The following is a 9,094-nucleotide window of genomic DNA, read 5'->3' on the forward strand; positions in this document are numbered from 1 at the left end:
CTCTTTTTTTATTTGAGCGATTTTACCCATAGCCTTGTTGGCGATGTCTGCCTGAAGCTCTCTTTCTTTTACTCATGGTGGATGCCACCAAGCCTGGCTTCTTTTTTTTTTTTTTTTTAAGGGGAGAGGGAGGTCACTAGCATAGTGAGCCTTGACAGTGGAGTCCAATTGGCATGGTTCTGTCTCTGGTTGATGTAGCGGCAAGTGGTCGAGGCGGAGTGAGCCCGCGTAGGACAGGGTGTTGCCCCAAAGAGGGTGGCTTGTTGAGACCGAGGCATGATGTGCCCACGCAGGGCCGATGATGGTGGAGTCTGCAGTAAATGTGTTGTTGACGGCACCCATGGGGGGTGAGGCATTGAGGGCACCCGCGGGGGGTGGAGTGTTGAAGGTACCCGAGAGGCATGAAATATTGAAGGCACCCATTGAGGGGTGGAGTATTGACCCATTGAGGGGTGGAGTATTGAGAGTGTAAGGACCCGCCATGAGTGACGAGGATGCCGCTGTGTGTGACGAGGATGTCGCTGTGTGTGACGAGGATGCCTTCATGCGCGTCACCGCCATGCGCATCACTGCCATGAGCGTTATTGCCAAGGAGGAAGTCACCGTGCGTGAGGAGGAAGCCACCGTACGCATTGCCACCATGTACATCACTATCGTGCATGACAACTCCGTGCGCATCACCACCGTACGCGATACTACCATGTGCATCACTACCGTGCGCATCACCACCATGCGCGACACCACCATGCCCGTCACTGTCGTGCGCGACACTGCCTAGAGTAATGTATAGGGTCGTCTAGGGAACTTCTATGAGTGTCATGTGGCACATGTGTGCCACTTGTATGCCACTGAATGCCACATGTCTGCCACTGTATGCCACTTGTGTGCCCCTTACATGCCACTTGCCTACTGCCTCCCCTCTTTGCTTATATGTACCTCCCTTCACACCCCTCTCAAGAATTTTTGCTCTCTTTCGCCCATGATCCCCCTTTTCTAATACTTAGAACCTCAAGTTTGTAATCTTTCCTGGATGCTTGAGTCTAAGAGCCCATGTTTTATGCTTTGTTTGATGCATATTCAACTTATTTTTTAAAGCATGAAAATTGAGTAAGGATATGGATGTGATTGTGGAAAGAGGCTTCTGAAACTTTTTTAAGTATGCACTCTATTTTTCCAAGATTGAGACTACCCTTTGAGTAATTGTTTGAGCACTGAAATTAATTCTGTTGATTATGAAATTTTGTGGCGAAGTACCCCTTTGAGTCTATTTTAAGAGGAAAAAGACTCCATATCAATATCTCTTTTGATTGAAAAGTTATGAGTTATTTGCTAGAATATGCCAAAATTGTGAAAAGAAATTCCAGAAACTTTACATGTTTTTGTATTAAATGGTTTACTGACCAAATTATGTCAGAATGAGCCCAAACTACTTTTGAATGAAGGATGAATAAGTCTAATTTAAATATAGTCCTGGAATCAAAATGAAATTCTCTGTGTTTTAGAAATTATACCCCTTTTTCTATGTAGTGATAACAAGAAATTTTCCAGAAACTTTACATATTTTTGTAATGAATGGTTTTTTTGCCAAATTTTTTTAGAATAGGCTCAAATCACTTCTAAAGAAAATATGTATCAATATATTTTTAAAATGGTTCTGAAAGCATGATCAAATTCTCTGTGATTCGAAAATTATGTTCATTTTTCTACAAGGATACCACACTTGAATTTCTACTGAATTTTCTAGAACTATCACATGTTTTGTGTAGCATTGTTCACTGAACAAAATGTCACAGAATGAGACCAAACCATGTTCTAAAGGAAATATGAATGAGTCTATTTTCAAAATGGTTTTGGAACCATGACGAAATTTCCTATAGATTGGAAGTCATGCCCATTTTTCGATGAGATGGTCACACTTGAATTTCTGCTCTATTATGAAATAGTGAATGCCTTTGAATTATTGAAGGTGTCTGGTTGTAATAAGACATGCCTATGAATTATTGAATGTGCATGGTTGTAATATAACATGCTTATGAAATGATGAAAGTGGATGGTTGTAATAAGACATGCCTATGAATTATTGATTGTGCATGGTTGTAATAAGACATGCTTTGAATTATTGAAGGTTTCTTGTTATAATAAAACATGCTTTGAAATATTGAATGTCCATGGTTATAATAATACATGCTGATAAAATGATGAATGAGCATGGTTGTAATAAGACATGCCACATATGTGATATGAAGCACTATGTAATGGGTCATCCATTGATAGTGTGATATGATATGATATGAAACTTATGCTGCCAGTTGAGATTTTTCCTTGACTCCCGATGATAGGAACAGAATTAGGATGTGAGTCATATGGGTGGGTCACGCCCTCCAATATATGTATAATTTACACTACGCAATGGGTCATCCATTGGTGGTGTAACGCCCTCCAGTTAGAAAGTAAATGAGGGTCGTGTCTTTCAAGGTCACTGTCTATCAAAAGCCCCAAAGTGTGTTGTAGATTGTGTGTGTGTGTGAATATATTACGAAATGGGTCATCTATTTATTATTGTCTTCCCTCCTGAGTAATAGTAGAAGTCTTAAGTAAAGGGATTGGCTTGACCAGATTGATAGGGCTTCTAGGATTGCCTGCAATTATTATATGTTTGCTTGAATTATTGATCTATTATTTCAATAGAAAGGTTTGATAGACTGTTAGCTCATGTGATAGCTGATATCTGATTTGTGCTTGCTCCATCATGAAAGAAATTACGCACGACACATTGCTAATAAAAAGAACTATGATGCATGATCCCCATGTTGTAAAGCCTGCATAATTCTTGGGGACGGTTATGAAATAATTGTATATAGGCAGGAATGCATAGTGCTTTGATCTACTTTCTGGGCTTCATAGCTCATTCCTTTGACTTGCTCCATTATAAAGTGATAACTCGAGATTTGAGGCCGGCCGGTGGGTGATTGCGGCCACGGTTGGAGCCCCGAACTTGACGAGGAAGCTTATGTATGATTGTAGGTTTCAGATGGCAGTTTAGCCATATAATTTTTTTGTTTAAGTGATATGTAATTTTGTTGGGCCTCTAATGCCCTTCACATATTTGTAATAATTTTGGAGCTCTTGTACATATTTTGGTTTTAGTTTGACCCACTTTTAATGGTTGTGTTTGGAGTTTTGTTTTCTTCGTGGTTTGCTTTTATTCGTTCTTTTCAAAAGCGTTGAGCGCACTCCCACCTGAGTAACATTCGTTATCTTTGGTCGCGGTTCTGCACCTTGTTGCCTTTCGTCATATACGGTAAGGGTGCAGGAGACGAGGCTGTGGCAATTTATGGTATCAGAGCAGCCATGATAGGATTCTTGACCTAGAGAGTCTTAGAAGTGTCCTTAGGGTGTTTTTGGATAAGCTAGTAACTGAGTGTTCCTGTTATAGGTTGAGGTGACATAGACTCGTGCCAATAACTCGAGTTGGAGTAATGGGAACACAGAGGCCTTTAGAGAATTCTCAAGACGCTCGGGGCCATGACTCAAATGATGAAGGACTATATGCAGGCCCTGGCTGCTTCAGCCTCAGACCAGTCAGATAGTGGTTTGATTGAGAGGTTTAGGAGACTTGCACCTTCGACATTCTCGGGACACGGAGGAGTGAAAAAGGCTGAGAAATTAAGGAGGCAAGTAGAAAACATTTCGAAGTGTTGCATTGTTCTGATGAGCAGAAAGTGAGACTGGGGACCTTTATGTTAGAAGGGGATGCCGATACTGGTGGAGTTTGGTGAGGCAATCCTGGGAGGAGACAGGAACTGTGGCAAACTGAGGAAGTTTTCTAGTAGCATTTAATGAAAAGTACTTCTCGGATTCAATTCGAGAAAGAAAAGAAGTGGAATTCATTGAGCTGCAGCAAGGAGGACTGTCAATGGAGCAGTATGCAGCTAAATTTGCAAAGCTCTCCCGCTACACACCACATATCATCAATACAAAGGGGCATAAGGCGAGCAAGTTTGAGAGGAGCCTCAGGCTAGATATCCGAGGGAGAATATTGTCAACCAATCTTAAGACATTCTCCCTGTTAGTAGACTTAACCATGAAGATTGAGAGAGATTGTGAAGAGTTCTAACTGAGGAAGGAAGGGAAAGTAAGGTCCACTCCATCCAGAGGTTTTGGGAGGAAGACTCAGCCTCCTCCTAGAAGAGACTTTAGAGGAAGGCCTATGTGAAAATCCAAAAGACCTTCTCGGGTGATATGAAGGATAACCGGCATCCGGCTTGTTCATACTGTGGATTGAATAACCACTCCTCGGTTGAGTGCTACAAGAAGTCAGGAACATGTTAGCCTGGCCACCTGATCAAGAACTGCCCTATGATGAAGCCTGAGGATAGACCGAAGACTCGGGGTCGGGTGTTTGCTTTGATGGAACAGGAGGCAAAGGCTTCTACCTCAATGATCCGAGGTAAGCTCTCTATTTGTGGTAGAGAAGTTAAAATTTTAATTGACCCCTAGTTCCTATCATTCTTTTGTTGCACCTCATTTTGCATGTTATCTAAATGTTGAACCTTCACTTCTTGACTGAACTTTAGTAGTGTGTACACTTATGGGGGATTTTATGGAAATTGACATGATACAAAAATAATGTGGGGTTTACTTGAGGGGTGTGTCCTTCCCATAGCTTGATACTTCTTGATTTTTGGGACTTTGATGTTATTTTGGGCATGGATTAGTTGTCCACAGACCATGCCACTGTTGACTGTTATGATAAGATTGTGTACCCTAAACAACCTGAGTTACACTTTGTTGGTATTAAGGCGGTCGTCCTCCTACATTTTATTTGGCCCTTCGGTGTTACTAACTTTTGGCTAAAAGATGTGTTAGATACTTAGCCTATGTGGTAGAGAATCGGGACGTCCAGTTCAAGTTAAAGAGATACCAGTGGTATGAGAATACCCAAAGGACTTTCCCAAGGAATTGTCATCATCATCTCCAGTAAGGGAGATAGAGTTTGAGATAGATGTGGTTCCTAGCACTTCTCACATTTTTAAAGCCCCTTATAGGATGGCCCCAGTAGAATTGAAGGAGCTGAAGGAGCAATTGCAGGAATTGTTGAGAAAGGGATTCATCCAAACCATTATATCACCTTAGGGTGCACCGGTTTTGTTTGTAAAAAAGAAGGATGGATCCATGAGACTTTGCATAGACTATAGGCAGTTGAATCAAGTAACAATGAAGAACAAGTACCCCATGCTTAAGATTGAAGACCACTTAGACCTGCTTCAAGGGACCCAATTGTTCTCTAAGATTGATCTCCGATCGGGTTATCATCAACTGCGGGTCCAGGAGGGGAATGTTCCAATACCACATTTAGAACCCGATATGGCCATTATGAGTTTTCAATAATGCTGTTCAGATTAACTAATGTCCCAGCTATTTTCATGGATCTAATGAATAGAATTTTAGACCCTTTTTGGATGATTTTGTTATGGTCTTTATTGATGATATTTTGGTGCATTCGAAGAGCGTAGATAAGCATGAGCAGGACCTGAGAGTGGTCCTTCAGGCTTTAAGGTCGGAGAAGTTATATGCCCAGTTGAGCAAGAGTGAGCTCTAGCTTCTTATTGTGGCCTTCCTTGGGCACATTATTTCTAAGGATGGGGTTGCGGTTGACCCTTCTAAAATTGAAGTCATACTCAAGTGGGGAAGGCCAACAAATGTGTCAAAGGTCTGTAGTTTTCTGGGGTTAGCAGGTTATTATAGACGCTTTGTAGAAGGATTTTAAAAAATAGTCTCTGACTCGTCTAACTCAGAACAATGTAAAATTTGCATGGTCAGATGACTGTGAGAAAAATTTTCAAGAGCTAACGAAGAGACTGACTACGGCTCCGATACTGATTTTACTAGAGGGAAATGAGGACTTTGCAGTCCACACCGATGCCTCTCATAAAGGGCTCGAATGTATGCTTATGCCGCGAGGGAAGGTCATTGCAAATGCCTCTAGATAGTTAATGTTGTATGAATAGAAATACCCAACCCATGATTTAGAGCTTGCAGCTATAGTATTCGCCTTAAAACTTGGGGAGCACTACCTCTATTGTGCCAAATTTAAGGTATTCATGAACCATAAGAGCGTCAAGTACCTGTTTTCCCATAATGAGTTGAGCATGAGGCAAAGAAGATTGATGGACCTATTGAACGACTATGATTGTGCCATCCAATATCACCAGGGCAAAACTAACGTGGTAGTAGATGCATTAAGCAGGAAGCCCGTAATATCTGTAGCTCATCTAATGGTCCGAGAAATGAAATTGTTAGAGGATGTAGTGGGATGACACCCAGCTCTGCTCCTTGGTGGTGGGTAAGTATGACAGCTTACATAAGAATAGAGCCTCAACTTCTTCAACAGATACGGCTGACACAAAAGAAAGATCCCTAGCTCATGAAAATTTTGGAAGAGATGAAGCTAGAAAGGAAAGACGATTTCTCTATGAGCAGTGATGTCTTGTTAAGATTCAAAAATTGGGCCTGTATCCCGAATGATGAGGATGTAAAGAGAGCTATTTTGGAGGAAGCTCACCTCTCTCGTTATACTATATATCCAGGGAGTACTAAGATGTATCAGGACCTGAAGAAAACTTTGTAGTGGAATGACATGAAACATGAAGTAGCACTATTTGTTTCTAAGTGCTTGACATGCTAACAAGTGAAAGTTGAGCATCAGAGACCCGTCTGATTGTTATAACCCTTACCTGTGCCAGATTGGAAATGGAAACACATTCATGTGGACTTTGTCTCTGGTTTGCCTATAATAAGTTCTGAGCATGATAGTATATGGGTCGCTGTGGACCAGCTGACCAAAACTGCCCACTTCTTACCAATTCTCAAGACCTACACCTTGAATAAATTGGCCCAATTATATATCAAGGATATAGTGAAGTTACATGGAATACCAGTCAGCATCGTTTCCGACAGGGACATTAGATTTACCTCTAGGTTTTGGGCTAGTCTGCAATCAACCTTGGGGACGAGACTTACTTTTAGCACTGCCTTCTACCCCCAGACTGATGGACAATTAGAGAGGACCATTTAGACCTTGATAGATATGTTAATGGCTTGTGTCTTTGATTTTAAGGGAAGCTGAGATGACCGTTTACCCCCGATTGAGTTCGCCTATAACAACAACTTCTAAGCCAGTATTCAGATGGCGCCTTTTGAGGCCATGTATGGAAGAAAGTGCAGGTCACCTATTTGTTGGGATGAAATTCGTGACAGAAGGCTTTTAGGACTATAAATAGTCCAGATGACCTAAGAAAATATTTATTTGATTCGAGAGAGGCTTAGGATAGCTCAGAGTCGGCAGAAGAGTTACGTCAATAACCAAAGAAGAAACCTCGAGTTTGAGATGGGTGATCGGGTTTTCTTGAAGGTATCGCCAACTAAAGGCATTATGAGGTTTCGACAAGAAAGGGAAGTTGAACCCGCGTTATATTGGACCTTTTGAAAGTGTGGGAGGCATGGCATATCGACTTGCCCTACAGCCCAAGTTGGTGAACGTCCACAGTGTCTTTCATGTATCTATGTTAAGGAAGTACTAACCCGACCTATCTCTGATTATGAGGTATGAATCGATTTCGATCAGAGAGGACCTAACCTTCGTCGAGCAGCTAGTGAGGATACTAGATAGAAGGGTGCAAGTGTTGCGCAATAAGGAGATCCCTCTGGTCCGTGTTTTGTGGCAATACCATTCAATGGAAGGGTCAACTTGGGAGAAGGAAGATGAGATCCAGGATAAGTACCCCCAGTTGTTCGATTAGCAGAAGTATGATTTTGGGGACAAAATAGTTTTTAAGGGGGGGATGATGTAAGACCCACCGTGCATGACGAGGATGCCTCCATGCGTGACGAGAATGCCACCATGTGTGACGAGGATGCCGTCGTGCGCATCACCGTCGTGCGCGTTACTGCCGTGAGCATTGTTGCCAAGGAGGAAGTCGTCATGTGTGAGGAGGAAGCCGCCGTGCACGTCACTACCTATGCGACACCACCGTACGCATCACCGCCGTGCGCGACACTATCGAGGGTGAATGTATAGGGTCGTTTAAAGAACTTCTATGAGTGCCATGTGGCACATGTGTGCCACTTGTATGCCACATAATGCCACATGTTTGCCACTGTATGCCACTTGTGTGCCCCTTGCAAGCCATCTGCCTGCTGCCTCCTGTTCTTTGGTTATAAGTACCTTCCTTCACACCCCTCTCAAGAAGTTTTGCTCTCTTTCACCCACGAACCCTATTTTCTAACACTTAGAACCACAAGCTTGTAACCTTTCCTAGAAGCTTGACCTCTGTGGGGAGAATTTGGAGTCTTTTGGTGCAAGTAAGTGGATTTAAGATTCCATATTTTATGCCTTGTTTGATGCATATTCAACTTAATTTTTAAATCATGAAAATTGAGTAGGGATACGGATGTGATTGTGGAAAGAGTCTTCGGAAATTTTGTTAAGTATGCACTCGATTTTTTCAGGATTGTGACTTTCCTTTGAGTAATTGTTTGAGCACTGAAGTTAATTCTATTGATTAGGAAATTTTGTGGGAAGTACCCATTTGAGTCTATTTTAAGAGGGAAAATACTCCATATCAATAACTCTTTTCATTGAAACGTTATGAGTCATTTGCAAGAACATGCCAGAATTGTGAAACGAAATTCCAGAAATTTTACGTGTTTTTGTATTGAATAGTTTACTGACCAAATTATGCCATAATGAGCTAAGACCAATTTTGAATGAAATATGAGTGAGTCTACTTTAGATATGGTCCGGGAATCGAATCGGGGCAAGCAAAAGCTCACCCCTGTTACCTCACTTGCTTTAGGTTTATTGGGACCCGGACCCATTAAAAGTAGTTCTCAAGCCACTTGTGCATTGCATAATACTTACCCAGCTCGGGGCAACTCAAATGTTGCAACTCAAAGAGCACATGACCACGACTTAGTCGTTGGTCCCAAATAACTATGCACATCCTTGTAAACCAAAGTGGTCCTAAGACCTCAAAGGTCGGCATTTCAAATGTCAGAGCACTCGCTTCACTAAGCATTGGCTCCCAAGCCA

Source organism: Amborella trichopoda, chromosome 13 (assembly GCF_054954075.1).
Source record: "Amborella trichopoda isolate Santa Cruz 75 chromosome 13, AtrichopodaSantaCruz75HAP2 v2.0, whole genome shotgun sequence".
Classification (NCBI taxonomy): Eukaryota; Viridiplantae; Streptophyta; class Magnoliopsida; order Amborellales; family Amborellaceae; genus Amborella; species Amborella trichopoda.